The sequence below is a fragment of the Centruroides sculpturatus genome, unplaced genomic scaffold (assembly GCF_000671375.1).
Source record: "Centruroides sculpturatus isolate CEXI.00-Female unplaced genomic scaffold, Cexi_2.0 scaffold1089, whole genome shotgun sequence".
NCBI classification, from domain to species: Eukaryota; Metazoa; Arthropoda; class Arachnida; order Scorpiones; family Buthidae; genus Centruroides; species Centruroides sculpturatus.
In genome coordinates this window covers 10,070-33,158 of record NW_019385345.1, presented here as the reverse complement: position 1 = coordinate 33,158, position 23,089 = coordinate 10,070, and the positions used below count along the sequence as shown (strand labels likewise).

General features: G+C 32.9%; 2 pseudogenes; both read left to right on the top strand.

The window, feature by feature from the left end:
- The first annotated feature begins 1,926 nt into the window (after positions 1-1,926).
- LOC111637905 lies at positions 1,927-3,465 on the top strand (annotated as a pseudogene).
- Positions 3,466-21,366: 17,901 nt separating this feature from the next.
- LOC111637904 lies at positions 21,367-22,556 on the top strand (annotated as a pseudogene).
- The last annotated feature ends 533 nt before the right edge of the window (positions 22,557-23,089 follow it).

Genomic DNA, 23,089 nt, shown 5'->3' with positions numbered 1-23,089 from the left:
AAACATGTATTAATAAAATGATGTAAGGTTCGGTATACCGTGTTGTTTATTATTCTTTAGTGCAGTTAAGGGGATCGTGGATATGCGTTACGAAACGTTACAGCATTATAAGATGGTAGTTGCAAAGTATAACAAGACACTAAATTATTTAAAACTGGCTAATCGCTGTCGTAAGATACTTTTGGTGTTCTCCACTGAAATTAAAATATGATAAAAGTATTTTAACTAGAAATAAGACAAGTGTATGAACGAAGTGTGAAAGAAGTCATAACTGTAGGTATCCAAGTGTTCTCACGATATATATTATGCAGTTAATTCTTTCTATCGTCATTTATTCTAATTTCAAGTTGTTCCAGAGATATTTTGTTTTATTTGCGTTCAGTTTTAACATATTTGAGCTCATGTAGTCAGTTAATTTACAAAGGACGTTATTTAAGAATGATTCTCGAAACGAAGAACCCAGAAAGCCCGGTAAGGATAAGCGAAATCGTTAATTAAATTGTAGCGAATGATCCAGACAGGACCTTTTATCACAAAAATTTAAGTAAAATTTGTTTGTTTTTGGTCGCGTATTCCCCTTTTCCTATTTACTGTGTTAAAATGACCTCGTTTAACGCTGTTTCATTTAGCTCTTTGTCGTCTAGGAACGCATCCTAAGCGCTGAACGAGGTCTTATTGTATATATAAGAACGAACGGTTGCATTATATTCCCGTCTTATAGGCTACATCACTTAATATAAAACTAACAAACATTCTATCTTAGACATATATTATATTTTAATTAATAATTCAGAACTAGGATGAATTGAAATTCACGATCACGATTAAAACAAAGGAATTAACACCACTTAGACAAAATTTCAAGTGATTTATACTAAGGTAACCAATCGTCCTCTATTAGGGAGGACGGTCTTTCTTTTTCAAGTTCCGTCCTCCCTCAAAATGTGTCCTCCTACATGTCCTCCTTGTCGATATTTGAAGACTAATCTGTAAATCTCTATATTTGATCGATGCCAAGCCGATCAGTTGCATGTTATGTGATATGTTTGTATTTAACGTGATGGTTCATCAACGCTTGGCACAATTCCTTAATATCAATTGAAAGAAACAAGCAGCTCTTCGCTTGCCATTGAATATTTGAAGACGAATCACAACCCAGAACTCACCACGTCTTGGTGCAACTCTTGGTGCTTCAGAGTTGCACCAAGAGTTGGAAAGAATGTAACTTTATAAGCGACTGACATCACTTGTCGAGTTTCATTCGTCCTAACTCACACAATGAAAATATAATTTCCTCTGAATACTTCAAATTGAACTATTCGAAACTCACCGTATCGTTACTATCTAAACTAATGGATACAATATTACAACAACTAGTAATAATGAAAGAAAGAAAGCCACTAAGATAATAAAACGTCGTAATAAAACGCACGTTAGGGCCACAAAATTTACTTCAAACTCATACCGAACCTCAATAAACAAAAAAAAAAAAAAAAAAAAAAAAAAAAAAATTCGCCTTGCGCGAAATTTAATAAAACAAGACACAAAAAACCTTCTCCGTTTTTTTTCGGCATTTCCTGTTTTCACCCGAGCGGGCTTTAAAGCTTCAAAATACAAGGAGTCTTCTTCGCCTTTCGTAGGCGTTTCCTGTTTTTGCAATGGTCACCTACAATAGGAAAAACGAAGAATACATTGTATCAATTTGTTAGGTATTGTTAGTATGCATTTTTAATAATAGCATTAATAAATAAAATTATAAAAATGCAATTTACAGATGTCCAGCGCACAAACTTATTTATATATAAAAAAACAAACGGTTGAAATATATTCTCTATACATCACTTAATATAAAACTATCAACAGCTTTTCCACAGCCCGCTTTACATCACATCGCAATAATCAAATGGCCCGCATAATGCCACCAGAATGCCTTTAATGTTCTCACCTCAGTATCCTATAAAATGGTTTGTAAAGGCTCGCTATACTCAGAATTTTTAATGTACAGTATTTCATTTTTGGAGTCTTTGAACTCTAAGCATATTTGTAAGTTATTAATTTAAAAAAACAATGTTTTAACCATTTGTTTTAACCAGGAATTTCCATGTGACATTGATAACAGATGATGAATCAGAGAATGAATGTGATCAAATATCATCACAAACTTACATAGCTTCTGCTTTATTTAGTAGAGAATCTGACGAGGATGATTCTGATGAGGAAGAAGTTGCTAGTAATCCATCGATAAAAAGGAATTTTAGAAAACGTGAAAAAGTAAGTACTGTTCCTTCTTCTTCATTAACGAAAGAAACAGTAAATCAATTTTTTGAAATTAAAACCACACGAACAGATGTTTTCCTGACAGTTTTAGGAGAAAGTTCTATTAGCAATATTGTATTTCAAAGCAATTTGTATAGCCAACAGAAACAAATAAATATTAAGACAATTAGAGAAGAAGAAATGTATGGATTTCTAGGACTTCAATTTCTTTTCGGTTATCATCGTTTACCACAAACCCGTCATTATTGGTGTAGTGATATAGATTTATGCGTTCCCATTGTACGAGAAGTAATTACAAGAGAAAGGTATAAACAAATTTTATCAAACTTGCATGTAAATGATAACTCATCCATTCCTCCAGATAAGAAAGACAGACTACATAAAATACGACCACTGATCACTACAATTAATGAAAACTTCAAAAAATTCCGACTACCAGATCAATTTCAGAGTATAGATGAAAGCATGGTAAAATTCAAAGGACGTTCATCCCTCAAGCAATACAACTCCTGTGAACAGGTTATAAACTCTGGTGTCGTGCTGATATGTCAGGATACATATACGAATTTATAATTTACCAAGGAAAAACACACGATGATTGTAGGAAAATAAAAATTTTGGTCTTGGTGAAGTGTTGTTGCAAAGTTGACATCATCCCTTCATCGTGGAAATTTTATAATTATAATGGATAATTATTTCACATCTCTAGAGTTGTTTCAATACTTGAAATCAAAGGGTGTTTACGCATGTGGAACTATTCGTTCAAATCGAGCAGGACTTCCAAAACTAGCAAATGACAAAGACTTAAAAAGAGGAGAGTATGATTTCAGAACATTTGATTAGGTATCATTTATTTCAAATGGAAAGACAATCGAAGTGTTTATTTATTGTCCAATTACAATGGAACAGAAGAGGTAAATGTAAAACGCACTCAGAAGAATAGAACAAAAGTAGATGTGCCAGCACCACTGGCTATCAGAGAATACAATACTCATACGGGAGGAGTTGATAAAGCTGACATGCTAAGATCATTATATGATCGAAATAGAAGATCAAAGAAATGGTGGCATAGACTGTTTTTTTGCAATTATAGAAACGGCTCTTGTGAATGCTTGTATAATTTTCACTGATTTGAATGAAAAAGTTCCATTTTTGGAATTCAAAAAACAAGTAGCTCAGAATTTATAAACAAAAAGAAAAAAACCATCTTCAAATAGAGGAAGACCAAAAGTAAAATCGTTAGATCAGACTACTGATTCATTACCAGAACGAAGACATATAGCATTTTCTGTAAGCAATAATGTTAGATTACAAAATTGGGGAGAACATTGGCTCTAATTTATTTCTAACAGAGAGGTCGATGTGAATATTATAAATTAGCACCAAAATATGAAAAAATACTCACTAAATTAAAACGCCTAAATAACCCAAAAGATTAGCAAACAATATCCGAAACTAGAAACATTGTATATCAAATTCCTTGTACTTGCAGTAACAAAAAAAGTTACATAGGTGAAACCGAGAGAAAAATGGAAGTCAGATTGAAAAAACATATTGCGGACTTCAAATATCATAGAATCAACTCTGCTTTTCACTACCATTGTACGTTAAATGATTTCAACATTGATAAAAATGGCGTAAAAATTCTTCATAGAGAAAGAATATCATATAATCACGGATTCAAAGAAAGTGTAAAGATGCTTAAAAAACAAAAAAATGCATAAATAAGAACCTAAGTGTAAAAATAAATGAAAATTGGCTTCAATTATTATAAATTAAATTTATTAACAAAAAGAATTTCTAAAATTTGCTTGAAATATTGTAAAAAGAATTTCTAAACACAAAATCATAACTCAACTAAATTACTCACGAGTTGGCATATACACCATTTAAAAATATGGAAATTAGTAGGGTTATATGCAACGAGATCGTATCGAAGAAAAGGGCATTTGAGAAATCCGTCTGTATGTTAGTACTTCTATGATGTCGGAATAATCAAAGGAATTATGTAAAATAATATATGCTAGTGAATAGTTTATTTACCGAGATGAATGTTAGCAGAATTCATTTTAACAATTGAGCTGAAGTCGTCATATATCTGAAATTTTAAGGTGATTTAAATTATAATTGAAAAGTTAAGCAGAAATTCGTGTTTATTACAATATATATTATATTAATACTCACCATCGAAATTGTATAAGATAGAAGCCAAGAGAGAAGAATGATTCCAAAATCGAACATTAAAGCAGTAATTACAATCATGATTCGAAACTCCGCATCCATTTGTCCAAAAATTGCTCCGTAAGTGAAAAAACAGGTGACATAAAGAAAATGAACATAAACGACAGGAATCAACCAATAAAAACTTTCGTTAATCATTTGATAAACTTCCCATATTTCGGTGTGCTTTTCCATAATGGCTTGCAGTTTGGTTTCCAATATGCAGTTTCCAATTTTTGTCAGTTTCAACTCTTCTGATAACTTAATACATCTTTTAACTAAAACGTAGCTAAATAAACAGAAGAACAAAAGAAGACTTGTTATTTGTCCCTTAACATATAGAAGCCATATTGTTTTAATGTAGGAACAAAACATGGCTTCTGTGTTGCTTCCATTTTGCCTCTTTATTTCTGAGTAAAATATCGACGAATGCATCGAGGAAAGAAATATTAAAATAAAAAGGACAATAGATAAATATACCAATACATACATTTCCACACGATTTACAATTTTATATTCGTTCTTGTAAGAGCTTTTCGGGAAATGCAAAATACACTTACCTCCTCTTGAGGATGCGGAATTGAAGCGCCATGTAAATAGAAATGATCAGGAGTACAATCTGAGCTTGAATCGACTGCCCTTTATAAACTTTAGCCAATCGAAAACAGTAAAAGTCAGGATTGAGCATTTGTAAAATGAATTCTAATGGTTTCAGCCAGAGATACATTTCGATTAAATTCTTGTACAAATGAAAGTATTTTCCCGAAGAACCATTCTTTCCGTTCTTGTTCAGCTGTTTCATGCATTTTCATGGGTGAAGTATGTCGAAGCCGAATACTTTTGCAGAAGAGCATACAGGACTGAATAAGTAGGACAAACAGTTGGACTTAATGGTTTAATTCGTTATTAGCATTTATAATTGTTTTTTTTGCCATTTTATAATAATTAGTAATATAAAAAGTTTTTAAAAATAAAATCTCGTAAGAGATGGCGACACAGTCACTTTTAACTTTATTGCAGGGAAAGTTACGAAATTCAGACTTTTTGTAACTGGAACGTTTAATCCTTATTTTATTGAAGAAGGGATGTGTGGAGCAGAATCGTAGACCAATGTCTCGCACTCCTCCTCCCTCCTCTCACGGAAAAGGTTATTCGTCCATCGGTAAACGTCGGCATTTTCCAAGTGAAATAGTGTTAACCTAATAAATGGTAGTAAGTAAGGCCACATTAGTTTGCTGGCCTTATTATTTTAATTATGAAACTTATCGCACACCTTTCGCATTTGTTTAATCAGCGCTTAATATTGGGATACCTTCGTGTAATAATAATTGTATTATTCTCGTAATAGTGAAAATAGGAAGTACATGCATTTCATCAATGGAAAAGGAGGCCAACATACAATACAAATTTCTTGAATACAACACTTTTTGTTTTTTATTACATTTTACTTTATATATTACTTTAAATATATTCTGAATACTTTTCTTAGGTGAAGTGAAAAATTTCAGATTTTTCTGCAAATAAAATATAAGTACTGCCTAAAATATAAGTACTATAATGCTTATATTTTAAGCAATTTTTGTCTAAATTGTCAGTAGTGTTTACTTGTCGCAATTTTTTATATCTCAGATGTATGACAAATTAAATGTATACAAACACATCAAGTCTCGATCACAAATAAAAATTTAATCCAAACTTCGATTATGTTTCTTTGAGGCTGTTTAGACGGAAATTTTGTAATGAGGGTCTTTATGTAAAAGAAGTTATTTAGCATTAAAAAGACAATAAAATTCTTNGACAAATTAAATGTATACAAACACATCAAGTCTCGATCACAAATAAAAATTTAATCCAAACTTCGATTATGTTTCTTTGAGGCTGTTTAGACGGAAATTTTGTAATGAGGGTCTTTATGTAAAAGAAGTTATTTAGCATTAAAAAGACAATAAAATTCTTATACAATGATAATAATTCTTTATAATATACAATTTTTACTAAAATTTCGAGGCATACTAACTTTTTACTATATAATTTTTGGGGTTCCAGAAGACGACCACGGCTAAGGCAGGCGCCCTGTGCGCCTATTACTTAATCCATCACTTTCTATTTTCAGTGAACGTATTGTATATATGTACATATACACGCTCCAAGTTACTATAAATTATAGGACCGTAATTTGAGAAATTAGGCGTTATGGATCTTAGAAAGCGAAGTATAAATATTAATAAATTTCGTAGTGAAGTTTTGCACATAAGAGGGATTTGTTTGTCTTGTTAAAACGCTTAAAGTAATAAATAACGGCTCTTACCATTAGCTGATTTCTCGGTTTATGGAAATAAATTCAATTTGTGCTATTAAACCTATGTTGAGCTTCTTTTCCATAAAATTTAATGAAAAATAATGAATTTTCTGAATAATTCGTAACGTGTAATGAATTGTCACATAACATGAATAAAGAATCTGAAAAAATTTGAAATTTCTGAAAGGAAAGGAGCTTTGTAATTGGCTCGTAAATGAGAGATTCTTTAATGATTTCTCAACCGTTGCACGTGTACATCATTCTCTCTTATATAAATGGTAAGTTATGTATAATCTCTTCTAGTTATAATCTCTCATATTAAGTAATGCAGTCGCTCTTACAATAATATCTGAAAGACAAAACCAATCATAAATAAAGACAATACACTTATGAGTTTAATTCGTTCTGTGACAGTAGTCGTAACTCAAATTACTCGTTTGTCAAATCAATTTTCTGCATTCAAATGAAATGCAGATTAATCTGTTCCGGACTCCCAAAACACTGCAGTTTTGTTTTGATAGATGTTTTTAAATAAGAGAAATGAAGTTATTAATAACGAATAGTGCATAAAAACACAATAGAATGTACTGCAATAAAACCAGTTTTGCGAATGTTTCGGCGTTCGTTGTTTAAATAAAAAAGAAAAAATGGAAAATTAGAGAAATGAGAGACAGTAACGCCGCATGCAACACGAAAATAAAGTAATAACTACGTCATTCGATTACGTCCTTTACTATAAGTTAGCCTGTCAGACATTGGAAGAGTAACAACAATGACTAAATTACGTCAGATTTTCATCTTTTTCTTAGTCTATGGTTCGCTGTGGTGTTCGCTGCGCCAACTAGCGATTGGGTATCCGAATCAGGCCGTAACAACAATTTTAGTTCTCAACTCAGCAAAAATTCGGTGGCTTATCTCGAAAAGCTCGAAAGTTGAGGTACCACTGTATTAGAAATTTTCAAAAATTAATAGAAGGTAAGCAGATTTTTCATATTTCACGAACATTTTCGAGGAAAAAAATGAAGCGTTGCCCATTATACTTATATGGTCCTATCTTCTCTACTCTAAAAGCGTACGGAATAGATATTCTCGATACTTCCCAATGCGTGAAGAATGAAAACAAAAGAAAAAGAAACCTTTTTTCGTCAAATTATTTTAAAGTTTATGCGAATTTTGTTGAAGCTTATCTTTGGTTAAATGCACTCAGATTCATATTACAAGTGTCAATGCCAGATTACTATTGCTTCCGAGTGATGAAGATGTATAAAGAGAATGCCACCCTAGCTTTGATGATTCATGTATTTTTTTCTACATATATTTCTCTACAATTTAGCATCTTAAAAAGAAGAAAGTTAAATTTGCATTACTCGAAATATGGCTACAAAGAAGAATACAAAATTGCAAACCGTATCGAAATGAGTTTAGTTGCATATTTAAGTCTTGTCTTTTTTACTTCGTTGGTATTGTCTTTAATGGCCTCGTTAACAGTTTATTCGGAGATAAAGAAACAGAACGGAAGCGATTTTGAAGCCGTTCCATGTTCTGTTAACGGAGCAATATTCTATCTGTATGCAGTTGGACACATTCTATGTCTTCTGCTATATTTCGGCTTATGTATATTTGTTTGGTCGAAAAGGTTGGCGAATTTATCCGAAGAATTAACAAAGACAAAGATTACAATGGGCATGTTGGCAAACCGGTTACAAATCATTATGGAAAAACACACGGAGTTGTGGGAAGTTTACCAAATGTTTAGCGAAACATTTTACTGGCTGATTCCATTAGATTATACTTGTTTCCTTTATCTCAATTGCTTTTTTAGTTACGGCGCTATTTTTGGACACATTGACTTTAATATTAAAATAACCATTATAATCTTTGCTTTCCTGTTTAATGTTGGACTTATTCTTATAGCTGGGTTACTATCAAAAGCAATGATAAAGGTGAGCATTAATTAATATTGACTTTATTTGAAAAATAATTTAATTAGTTAATTTGTAAAAAAAAGTATCTTTTTGTGGTACAAAAATAGTTATTTATAAATTGACATATTTTTATATTATTATAATTATATTATTTTGTATTTGTGCTAATGACGTTTCTAACAGTCGATAGTCTACAAATAAGCTAACAAAAGAGAGTGAGTGAATATTTAGATGATAATAATTCACGCTAGATTTTACAGACGGCACCTTGAAATTTGGAGAAATGGAAAAAAATTAAGGATTTTGCCGTTGTTTAATAATTAAAAATGTAAAAAAAACATTTTAAATGAAATATCATAATAGATTGCGCGACCAATTTTGCCAAAAAAGTTCATGATGGAGTTTTTCATGACAAGAAATAATATAAATTACACATGAATATGATACAAAAAAAACACAAGTTACATGCAAGCAATATGAATATAAAGTGTTTTTTAAACAAGTTAAACTTTTAAGATTTTTTTTGTTTGGTCTGAAACTCGATAACTTGCTGCGAATATTGAAACTGGCAGAATACTTGTGAAAAATTATCGAATTCTTTTTCAAATATCTGATCGGCGATTTATCCAATATACAGTACATACATACATGAAAGACATCGTTCGTGCAGGCGGTGTTTAGCCGGCGAAGAAGAGAGTAAAGAAAAAGGGGAGGGGAAGAAGAAGGGATAGGTTCTAGACCAGGGGAGTTCAACCGCGGCCCAATAAGAGTGTAAACAAAACCGACAAATGTTTTAATTTATTTATTATTTATTTATTTCAATGGCATAAACTCAGAAAAAGTTTCACAAAGCCATAAACCTTTATTCATATTTTAGTTTTGAGTGGAAATGAAATATTTTCATGTACTTGGATATGTGTGAATAAGGAAGGATTACTAAATGAAGCTGGAGTTGTGACTCAAAGGATTATAGACCCAAATTTGGTGAAAGGAGAAAAAGGACAAAAGATAAAAAGTTGTCAGAAAGGTTAAATATTTCTTCTGTTAGGCAAATATTAAGTCTTAATTTTCCAATTTTTCTCACTTCTTTATCTTTCTCTTCTTTTTTTCGAATTTGGCTCTATAATCCATTGAGTCAAAACTCCAGCTTTATTTAGTACTAGCAGACCCCGCCACGCGTTGTTGTGGCTCAAAATGTATCTATTATAAATTTATAACACTTTTCTGTGGGGGGAAATTTTTCGAAAATTTTTTCTTAGTGTACATTCTGTTGACGTACCCTATTAAAATGCAAAAAACCGCATCTGAAGTAGTCTAAATAGAAGCAGAGTTCTTTACGGTAAGCCTTAATCCTAACCATCTCCCTTTAGTGGGGGAAATTTTGACACGTATATTATATAAAAACACGTGCGTATTCGAATTTAGCGTGTGTCAAAATTTCATAGGAATCGGTAGGAACAAACGAACATTACATTTTTATTTATATAGATAGATAGAAGATGATCCGCTTTAGTTCATTTTCACAGAAAAGCATAATGCCTCGCAGAAAAGCAAATTTAGGGCGTCGTACTTGTAGCGCCATCTGTTGGACATAAAAGCCTTAACCTAGATTATATATTTTAATTTATATGAATGTTTAACGGAATAATACACAGCCTATGTCCACCCTGAGGTTCCATTCTAAATATTGGTGAAAGAATTTTTGAAATCGAATGAGTAGTTTCGGAGATTACCTGCTGCAAACAAACTTACATACATACATACATACTTTACAAACATTACCTCTTTATAATATTAGTATAGATTCCTTCCAGTGTTGCAAGATTTGGCTACATTGCGCCAAATGTGGCTACTTTTTATAGTTTAACGTAAAAAAAATATAATTTGGCGCTTTGGTAACTTTTGGGGTTACATATCATTTATAAATATATTAGTTAAATGAAAATGCACTTTAAAATAGTGTTTCGTCGCTTTTTATTAATCAGAGACTCAAATAAATCAAATATTTGCGTTTTATCAAATAAATGAATTTATCTATTTCTAAGTAAAAATTAAAAGTGTCTGTAGAAGTAATTTTTTAAAATATCCTCTTTCGTGATATACTTATTATTATAATCTAGACATGTTAATCCTTAAATATACTTGTATATTGGGTTACAAGTATATACTATATATACTTGTGGCCAAAAACTCCTTGACTTCTTCCAATGCGGCCCAGAGAAACAAAAAGGTTGGACACCCATGATCTAGACAGTAGAGAAAGGTAGGATCCCTCTAAACGGCGTTCGTATGGCTATTATATTCTCTATGTTTGATGTTGACATGCAGTTTTTAGGCTGCAAGGCCGTAGTCCCAGAAAGGTTTAAAAGAAACCCAAGCAGCGAATCACCAAAAATTGAGTGCCATTACGAATAGCTAAGTGTAGAAGTTACTGTCGAGTGACTGTTAGTAGGAAGATTAATACTAATAAGACTGAACGCGATCGCAAATCTTAATACTACTTGACAGTTAGACAGACAGCGCGAAAAACAAACGAACACAACAACAAACTAGACCAGATGAACGGACCGACAAAAGACAAACGAGAAAAAACTGAATTTTTATTTATTTACTAGTTGCAAGGACTCGCTTCGCTGGGTTTTTATTTGTATGTAATATAGTATTTTTTATATATAAAAGACTGTTTTTCTAAGTAATATAAAATCTAGCTGCAAGAACCCGCAAAAAAAAAAACGCAAAAAATCGCCTGTAAATCTTGCATGCTGCTTTATATTAACACTTCCTTTGTTACTCAACATTTCCATTGTTAACATTTCCATTCTTAACACTTCCATTGTTAACACTTCCATTGTTAACACTTCCACTGTTAACACTTCTATTGTTAACACTTCCACTGTTAACACTTCTATTGTTAACACTTCCATTGTTGACACTTCCATTGTTAGATATCTTCGAAGTCAACCACTTTCAACCCCATATCTCCCGCACCCTTATAGCTATCGAGACGTAACCAACATAGTGCACGAATGGAGACTTGGGGGCTACTACCACATACAAACACCATTCATGTGCGATGTGTAGTTTTGGCTGAAAAGTGAAATATAAGGACACACGTGTGTGTCCTATTTCACTGTTCCTGTTATATATATACTAGCAGGTGGGCCCGGCGTTGCTCGGGCAAAAGTAACGATAACTAAGATAAAGATTATTACGATACAGTAAGCCTTACCCGTTTTCACAGAATGCAAGAATTGGGTCCCCTTGTTTCCAGACTAATTAGAGAATTTTTAGATGGGTCTAAAAATATGTTCGATTTCTCGCAAAAACGAAAAAAAATGCATCTGCGTATTGCACGTCGCTTTCTCTTAACAATTCCATTGTTACGTAGCANTAATAATTATTATTGTAATCTAGATGTATTATAGTTACCTTAAATATGCAAGTATATTTAAGAATCCTTATATATACAAGTACAAATATACAAATACACAAATATACAAATACAAATATACAAATATACACAAGTATACAAGTACAATAACAAAACTCATTGACTTCTTCTAATGCGACCCAGAGATTGGACACCCCTGATCTAGACAGTAGAGAAAAGTAGGATCCCTCTAAACGGCGTTCGTATGGCTATTATACTCTCTATGTTTGATGTTGGCATGCAGTTTTTAGAATGCAAGGCCATAGTCCCAGAAGGGTCTAAAAGGAACCCGAGTAGCGAATCACCAATAATTGAGTGCCATTACGAATAGCTAAGTGTAGAAGTTACTGTCGAGTGGCTGTTAGTAAGAAGAATTACATATAATTAATACTAATAAAACTGAACGCGATTGCGAATCTTAATACTACTTGACAGTTAGACAGACAGCGCGAAAAACAAACAAACACGACGACAAACTACAGCAGACGAACGGACCGACAAAATACAAACGAGAAATAACTCAATTTATATTTATTTATTTATTTATTTTAACATTAACTTACACACTAACTAAACTAACCTATCATAACCTAACCAGAAACCAGGCTAAGAGTCTCTAATGTAACTCTAGGACTACCTTTAAACTAACAGAATTTTGACTGAAAAGAAGACGAAAAATAAGAATTAAACTACAAAGTTAAAAGGCAACTATATACCGACAGTTGAAACAGAGCAAGGGAAAGCTAACTGCCATCCGTGCCTTCGGAGTGAGTGCTCTGAAGAATCCCACTAAGAAATATGAATGCGAGTAGATGATGGAACATTGTACGCGTGATAATGAGTTGCTGCAGGTTGAAGGCCGGTTGGCTTTGAAACCCGAGTTAACCAACAAATGAAAGACGATTGTGTAGCTAGAAACTGGTTCTATCTGCTAATCGGAAATATTTCAGAACATTTTTCCATAGAAACGGCCTTAGAATTAAACATCATCTGTTGGAGATCGCGTGCATAACCAAAGATGTTACAATCATTCATGAACCAAACTAGAGTTTTCATTGGATATGATACAATCTTGACGTTATAAACTCAGCAGAAATTTTTTCCTTACTTTTGCTGAATCAATTATTTGATTTATCTCTGAATAGAAATGAAATTAAGTTATTTGAAAATAGATTAAAAGAGTTGCCGTCTTAATTTATTAGCACAAAAAATGACTTTATTGTTTTAAATTTTCTCATAATTTCAGATACACGACGATTTCAGTTCAATTGGTAAAATATTCCCCGCTGATATACGAGCAGAATTCAAATTCAAGGTGGGCTTAAACACACTTCGATAAGTAGTTTAAGATGCATTCGTGTTGTGGTGTAATAACGTGTGACGTTTTTGCGTAGGTGATTGGTTTTATGAAAAGATTCAAAGGATCGCCAATGGGAATCTCTGTTGCCGACTTTTTCTATATCAAGAGAAACTTCTTGATAAGGGTATGTATTGAATATTATTATTAGTTTTTAAGAAGTAATTTCTTTCTATTTCTTGCAGGTGGTAAGTGCTCTTTATTCCATCTTCTCTTCTATGGTGCAACTGAGCGGAGTTATGGACAAAGATAGGAAATGCACAAGAAGCTACGTACGAAGTAATAATACAGTCTACCCCCATATAACGCGGTAGATACGTTCCACTTTATAAGAATTTCACGTTGTAGAAATCCTTAAATACATGAGCCAATCACAGCTCCGCACGTGTGTATTTTACGGACTACGGCTATTTGAAGAATTTTCTTCTATAAAATTAATCGATTCTAGACTAATTTGACTCAGCATTTCCAAAACACGTATAATTTTCTGGGAATCATCCGTATAAACTATGCTATAAACAAAAAATTGTAGGATTAGCGCGGATTAGGCGGAGCGCGTTTTCCAATAAGTTATTTTTCTGCGAAAAATTCGTTGAACTTTCGAGACGTCATTAATAGAAATAATTTTTATGGCCGTTGAATAAGAAAAGTGTTTTTCACTAGAAATGTATAAAATTACGGTACTGTATTGAACATACAGTACCTAATTTATATACTGTACAGACAATAGTAAACTCGACTTACCCGCCTAAACTCTCTGTAGCGTGTAAGTAGTTCGGTTACTCGTCCAGTATTGGTCCAGATTCGACCAATTCTGTCGGGACACGAGACGGCGATGATGTTTCACCGCATTTTACGAGTCTCTTTTAGCGTCGTTATACGAATACAATTGCAATGTTTTCGCCGCGATATACGAATTCGCATTATATGAACCCACGTTCTAGGGTGGTCGATTGTACTTACAATTGATTTGTATTTATGAGTCGATAACCGTTAAAAATGAATATTTTTCGATTTAAGTAGACTCAAACGTAGACTTGAACAACGTGCGAACTTATGCTATATGCTGAAATAAACTAACACGATATCTGCTACGTTGTTAACAGAACACACAACTGGAAGACACCTGGTGTAGACATTGTTCACGTTTTCTGGTATAAAAAGTTAAAAAGTTTACATCACTGAGCCAGGAACTGGCTAAACAGAAGACACACATCAGCATCACTTTACAAAACACGCCAAAATATCTTCCTCAGGGAATCACCTAACTGAAACCTAAAAACAACAATACTGAAGACCCCACACGATACAGGCAAATTACATATCTTTCGACACACTACGAATTATTGGCATCATGCATTGCAAACAAAATATACAAACATATTGAAGAACACAACTTTCTTACAGAACAACAAAAAGATTGCCGTAGAAATCACAGAGGATGCAAAAAACAGTTACTCATAGATTCAGTCATTTTACGGCAAGCACACAAACAACACAGAAACATACACATGGCATATATAGACTACAGAAAAGCATTCGACAGTGTTCCACACAGTTGGCTGCTACATATTCTACACATGTACAAAATACATCCATCATTTATTGCATTCTTCCAAAACACTATGCAACAACACTATACTTCACATTACATCTCAAGATTCATAACACTTGCATACAAACAAACAAAATTTTCGTTAGGGGAAGAATTTTTTATGGAGATTCCCTAGTCCTCTCTGGTTCTGCTTAGCCCTGAACCCATTATCCAACACACAATATGGTTACATGAAAAAACAACACAGTTTACATGTTGCCACTGTCACATCTCATGTACATGGACGACATAAAGCTTTATGCATTTACACAAAAACAACTTCATAAATTTCTACAAATCACACATTTATACATTAATTAAGGACATATAAATAGAGTTTAGTCTAGACAACTGCAAAACACTTCGGGTAAAAAAAAAGGAGTCGTGAAGAAAGAAAATTTTTCGCTTGGAAATAGAGATGCTATCGAATTCATGGAAGAAGACGAGTTTTATAAGTACTTAGGATTCTAACAGGCCAAACTAACAGAACACACGTTAGACTCAAAGACCGAAAACGAACGCTCATTGAGCGAAAAAAACGTCCACAACGAGTTGTGACTATCTCAAAAAGGCCACAAAGTGAAACGGAATCTCAGGAACTCACAAGTGTTCAGAGTACCATGAATATGTTCACGTTATCAGCGGAAAAAGCAACGAGAATGAGGAATTTGGTGCAAATGTTATTTGCAAGCTCTGTTTAAGAAAAATGATAAGAGAGAATAAGCGAAATCTGGTCTAGAGAAACAGGCACATAAAATGATTTCACTATCCAACTCAAAATTTCCTGCAATTGAAATTGGTTCGAATGCTTTAGTTAGGGTGCCTAATGTTAATAAGGGACACGAATGATTAAATGTTGTTGAGAAGTATCCAAGTTCATTTCTGTACGTCGCGAATAATTTTGTTACCTCCTTATATAAGACGATTGAAGATAAATAAATCATAATGAAAAAGAAACTATTACACCTACACTACTATACATGTAGTTAGCACTTTTAAGCACTTTTAAGCAAACAAAAGAAAACCAAATGTATATTTTTCTCCATACATTTTATTCATTTGAAACGTATTTAAGTATGAAAATTAAATTTTTAGGAAAACTTGTTGAACTAATGTTGTTCAGCTTTAAAAATTGTAAATACAAACGTTTCGAGGTTAGAACTCATATGTTACACACCACTGTGCGTTGTATTACCTTCTATCGTGGTTGCATCAGCCAATGTTTAGAAGGCGTTATGGCTTTTCTAAATTAATCATCGCAATGCGTATTGGGCGAATATTATGAAAGCCGCGACACACTTTGTGGTGTTTTTGATTTAGTCATAACGCGTTGTGGACGTTTTTTTGTTTCCTCAATGAGCGTTTTCGGCTTTTGAGCCTAACACATACACAAATAAAGCAAAGATTAATTAAAGATTGCATTGCATTTAACCTATCAAAGTAGGTTAAATTCTATTCTCAGAATACAGTTAAATGAAAAACACAGAGTTAAAGCAATAAACAAATATGTCGTCATAGTACTCACTTATTTTTTTGGAGATATACATTGGACTTAACAGATCTCGAGTAACTCCAAAGGAAAACAACACTTACTAAGCATAAACAACATCATCCTAAATCCGGCATAGAAAGACTAACCCTTTTACGTAAAGATGACAGAGTTGGCCTGATTGACATAGCTAACTTTCACTACAAACAAATACAGACACTCCGAAAGTTTTTCTACAGCAAACAAAAAACATCACAGTTACATAAAGCAGCGACTCTAGCAGACTCAAATAACACACCATTAAACTTACACTCGCAATATATGGACACGACACAACATATAAAAAGCATAGACAACAATAAGCAATCGTTGGTTCAAAAGGCACTCCATGACAGGCATCCCTACGAGCTGTCCCAGGATTTTGTTGACAAAATAAGTAGTTAGCTTGGGGATATCTCTTTAAGTTGTTCATGATTGTCATACAGGATAAGGTCATAAATACTATAAACTACAGAAAACACATACTCAAAGATACAACACACAAATAAAGCATAAAGAAAATGCCACATCATGCCAGAAACTATACAACACATCACTTCTGGGTGCAAGCTCTTGGCACAGACAGATTATTTACACAGACATAATCAAGTAGTAAATATAATACACCGAGAGCTTGCAAACAAACACAAATTATTAGACATCCACGAACCATTCTACAAATACATTCTACAGACAGTATTGGGAAACAACACACACAAAATGTACTACGACAGAGCCATAATTACAGATAAAAGAATTTACCACAACAGATCAGACATCACACTCATTGAAAAACACAATAAAATCACATACATTATAGACATATCCATTCCAAACACTTACAATATACAAAACACACGCACTGAAAAAGTCAACAAGTACACGGAACTCGCCCAAGAAATAAGGCATCTGTGGAGAATGGATAGGGTGCTTATTGTACCTGGCGTTCTCTCCTCTTCAGGTGTCTTACCATACGCGCTACACAATAGTGTGGGAACATTACAATTGAATAGAAACACACACATCACACTACAGAATGCAACTATATTGAATACATATCATATTACAGGAAATTTCTGAATACAGACACACGCTGACAGACTTGTTTAATTTTTGTCTTGTTTTGGTCACTATGCTTTGACTCTGGTACGGCATAACACACAGCCACCACTGTCAACCGAATAAACCCAATACAATAATAATGCAGAGCTAGGAGTTGAAAGTTGAAATTTGCTTCATACATAGGGGTACATCCATAAACTGTACACTAAAAAAAGGATTATTCGAAATTGTTCTCCCGGCATGGGAGAGGAGAACTTATTGCACTGTTCTGTAAATTAAACATGTATTAATAAAATGATGTAAGGTTCGGTATACAGTGTTGTGTATTATTCTTTAGTGCAGTTAAAAGGATCGTGGATATGTGTTACAAGTCGTTACAGCATGATAAGATAGTAGTTGCAAAGTATAACAATACACTAAATTATTTAAAACTGGCTAACCGCTGTCGTAAGATACTTTTGGTGTTCTCTACTGAAATTAAAATATAATGGAAGTATTTTAACCAGAAATAAGACATGTGCATGAACGAAGTGTGGAAAAAGTTATAACTGGAGGTATCCAAGAGTTCTCACGAGATATTTTATGCAGTTAATTCTTTCTATCGTCATTTATTTTAATTTGAAGATGTTCCAGAGATATTTTGTTTTATTTGCGTTCAGTTTTAACATATTTGAGCTCATGTAGTCAGTTAATTTACAAAGGACGTTATTTAAGGATGATTCTCGAAACGAAGAACCCAGAAACTTGTTATAGATTTACTTAGTGAAAGTCCGGTAAGGATAAGCGAAATCGTTAATTAAATTGTAGCGAATGATCCAGACAGGACCTTTTATCACAAAAATTTAAGTAAAATTTGTTTATTTTTGGTCGCGTATTCCCCCTTTTCCTATTTACTATGTGTTAAAATGATATCGTTTAACGCTGTTTCATTTAGCTCTTTGTCGTCTAGGAACGCATCCTAAGCGCTAAACGAGATCTCATTGTTTATATAAAAACAAACGGTTGCATTATATTTCCGTCTTATAGGCTACATCACTTAATATAAAACTAACAAACATTCTATCTTAGACATATGTTATATTTTAATTAATAATTCAGAACTAGGATGAATTGAAATTTACGATCACGATTAAAACAAAGGAATTAACACCACTTAGACAAAATTTCAAGTGATTTATACTAAGGTAACCAATCGTCCTCTATTAGGGAGGACAGTCATTCTTTTTCAAGTTCCGTCCTCTCTCAAAATGTGTCCTCCTACATGTCCTCCTTTTCGATATTTGAAAACTAATCTGTAAATCTCCATATTTGATCGATGCCAAGCCGATCAGTTGCATGTGATGTGATGTGTTTGTATTTAACGTGATGGTTCATCAACGCTTGGCACAATTCCTTAATATCAATTGAAAAAAACAAGCAGCTCTTCGCTTGTCATTCGTCATTTGCAGACAAACAAAACCCAGAACTCACCACGTGGAGGTGGCTGCTTCAGAGTTGCACAAAGAGTTGGAAAGAATGTAACTTCATAAGCGACTGACATCACTTGTCGAGTTTCATTCGTCCTAACTCACACAATGAAAATATAATTTCCTCTGAATACATCAAATTCAACTATTCGAAACTCACCGTATCATTACTATCTAAACTAATGGATACAATATTACAACAAATAGTAATAATGTAAGAAAGAAAGCCACTAAGACGCTAGGTTGCAATAAAACGCACGTTAGGGCCACAAAATTTACTTTCAACTCATACCGAACCTCAATAAACAAAAACAAAAAATTCTCGCCTTGCGCGAAATTTAATAAAACGGGACACAGAAAGCCTAAGCCTTCTCCGCCTTTTCTCGGCGTCTTCTGTCTTTACCCGAGCGGGCCTTAAACACGCGGGACACTCGCAGGACTCTCCATCTCTCGTCGGCCTCTTCACCCGAGCGGGCCTTAAAGAATCGTGACAAAGAGATCCCTCTTCGCCCTGTCAGCATCTCCTGTCTTCACCCGAGCGGCCTTTAAAGCTTCGGGATACAGGGAGTCTTCTCCGCCTTTCGTAGGCGTCTCCTGTCTTTACAATGGTCACCTACAATAGAAACAAACGAACAATACATCGTAACAATTCGTTAGGTATTGTTAGAACACATTTTTAAAAATAATATTATTAAACTAGCAGGTGGGCCCGGGGTTGCTCGGGCAAAAGTAACGATAACTAAGATTAAGATTATTACGTTACAGTCAACCTTACTCGTTTTCACAGAATGCAAGAATTTGGTCCTCTTATTTCCAGACTAATTATAGAATTTTTAAATGGGTCTAAAAATATGTTCGATTTCCCGCAAAAACGAAAAAAACTGCATCTGCGTATCGCACGTCGCTTTAACAATTCCATTGTTACGTAACATTTCCATTGTTGACACTTCCATTGTTACTTAAAACTTCCATTGTTACTTAAAACTTCCATTGTTACTTAACACTTCCATTGTTACTTAACACTTCTATTGTTGATGGAAGTGTTAAGCCTTAAACCTGTCCCTCTCCCCCGTGGGGAGGAATTTCGAAAAATCCCTTCTTAGTGTGCGTTTTCGTGACGTACCCTATCTGTGTACCAAATTTCAACTTTCAACTTTTAACCATTTGGGCTCTGCGCTTATTATTATTATTATTATTATTATTATCATCAACCCGTCTCGATTATATATTAGATAAAATTATAAAAATGAAATTTACAGATGTCCAGCGCACAAACTTATTTATATATATAAAAACAAAAGGTTGAAATATATTCTTTATACATCACTTAATATAAAACAATCAACAGCTTTTCCACAGTCCGCTTTACATCACATCGCAATAATCAAATGACCACGTAATGCCACCAGAATGCCTTTAATGTTCTCGCCCCAGTATTCTATAAAATAGTTTGTAAATGCTCGCTATATTCAGAATTTTTAATGTACAGTATTTCATTTTTGGAGTCTTTGAACTCTAAGCATATTTGTTAGTTATTAATTTAAAAAAACAATGTTTTAACCATTTGTTTTAACTAATAATTTTCATCTGACATTGATAACCGATGATGAATCAGAGAATGAATGTGATCAAATATCACCACAATCTTACATATCTTCTGCTGTATTTAGTGGAGAATCAGACGACGATGATTCTGATGAGTAAGAAGTTGCTAGTAATCCATCAATAAAAAGGAATTTTAGAAAACGTGAAAAAGTAAGTACTGTTCCTTCTTCTTCATTAACGAAGGAAACTGTAAATCAATTTTTTGAAAATAAAGCCACATGAACGGATGTTTTCCTGACAGTTTTAAGAGAAAGTATAATAAGCAATATTGTATTTTAAAGCAATTTGTATAGCCAACAGAAACAAAGAAAAATTAAGACAATTAGAGAAGAAGAAATGTATGGATTTCTAGGACTTCAATTTCTTTTCGGTTATCATCGTTTACCACAAACCCGTCATTATTGGTGTAGTGATATAGATTTATGCGTTCCCATTGTACGAGAAGTAATTACAAGAGAAAGGTATAAACAAATTTTATCAAACTTGCATGTAAATGATAACTTATCCATTCCTCCAGATAACAAAGACAGACTACATAAAATACGACCACTGATCACTACAATTAATGAAAACTTCAAAAAATTCTGACTACCAGATCAATTCCAGAGTATAGATGAAAGCATGGTAAAATTCAAAGGTCGTCCATCCCTCAAGCAGTACAAATCCTGTGAAGAGGTTATAAACTCTGATGTCGTGCTGATATGTCAGGATACATATACGAATTTATAATTTACCAAGGAAAAACACATGATGATTTTAGGAAAAAAAAGTTTTGGTCTTGGTGGAAGTGTTGTTGCAAAGTTATCATCATCCCTTCATCATGGAAATTTTATAATTATAATGGATAATTATTTCACATCTCAGAACTAATCTAGAAAAAATTTCGTTATGTAAAATGTATAATATTCATAACTTTTTTGTTCATATTTTAAAAATTTTGAAATATGATGTTGTAAATTGAATGATTAATATGTTATGTTTATCAAAAATTATGTAACCAAATATTTAAAAAATGTTTAAATAAGTATTAATTATCTTTTTGTAAATCTCTAATGCTAACCCCCTGTAACAAGATTTTTTCTTACTACAATAAAGCATTTGTATATTAAATTATTTCACATCTCTAGAGTTGTTTGAATACTTGAAATCACAGGGTGTTTACGCATGTGGGACTATTCGTTCAAATCGAGCAGGACTTCCAAAACTAGCAAATGGCAAAGACTTAAAAAGAGGAGAGTATGATTTCAGAACATCTGATTAGGTATCATATATTTCAAATGGAAAGACATTCAAATGGAACATGTATTGTTACAATGGAGCAAAAGTCGTAAACGTAAAACGCACTCAGAAGGATGGAACAAAACTAGATGTGACAACACCACTGGCTATCAGAGATTACAATACTCATATAGGAGGAGTTGATAAAGTTGACATGTTATGATCATTATATGATCGAAATAGAAGATCAAAGAAATGGTGAAATAGACTGTTTTTTTGCAATTATAGAAATGGCTCTTGTGAATGCTTCTATAATTTTCACTGATTTGAATGAAAAAGTTCCATTTTTGGAATTCAAAAGACAAGTAGCTCAGAAATTATTAACAAAAGGAAAAAAATGTTCTTTAAATAGAGGAAGACCAAATGTAAAATCGTTAGATCAGACAACTGATTCATTACCAAAACGAAGACATATAGCATTTTCTGTAAGGAATAATGTTAGATTACAAAACTGGGAAGAACATTGGCCCGAATTTATTTCTAACAGAGAGGTCCATGTGAATATTATAAATTAACACCGAAATATGAAAAAATACTTACTAAATTAAAACTCCTAAATAACCCAAAAGATCAGCAAACAATATCCAAAGCTAGAAACATTGTATATCAGATTCCTTGTACTTGCAGTAACAAAAAAACTTACATAGGTGAAACCGAAAGAAAAATGGAAGTCAGATCGAAAGAACATATTGCGGACTTCAAATATCATAGAATCAACTCTGCTTTTCACTATCATTGTACGTTAAATGATTTCAACATTGATAAAAATAGCGTAAAAATTCTTCACAGAGAAAGAATAACATATAATCGCAAATTCAAAGAAAGTGTAAAGATGCTTAAAAAACAAAAAAATGCATAAATAAGAACCTAAGTTAAAAATAAATGAAAATTGGATTCTATTATTATAAATTAAATTTATTAACAAAAAGAATTTCTAAAATTTGCTTGAAATATTGTAACAAGAATATCTAACACAAAATGATAACTCATCTAAATTACTCACGATTTGGCACATACACCATTTAAAAATATGGAAATTAGTAAGGTT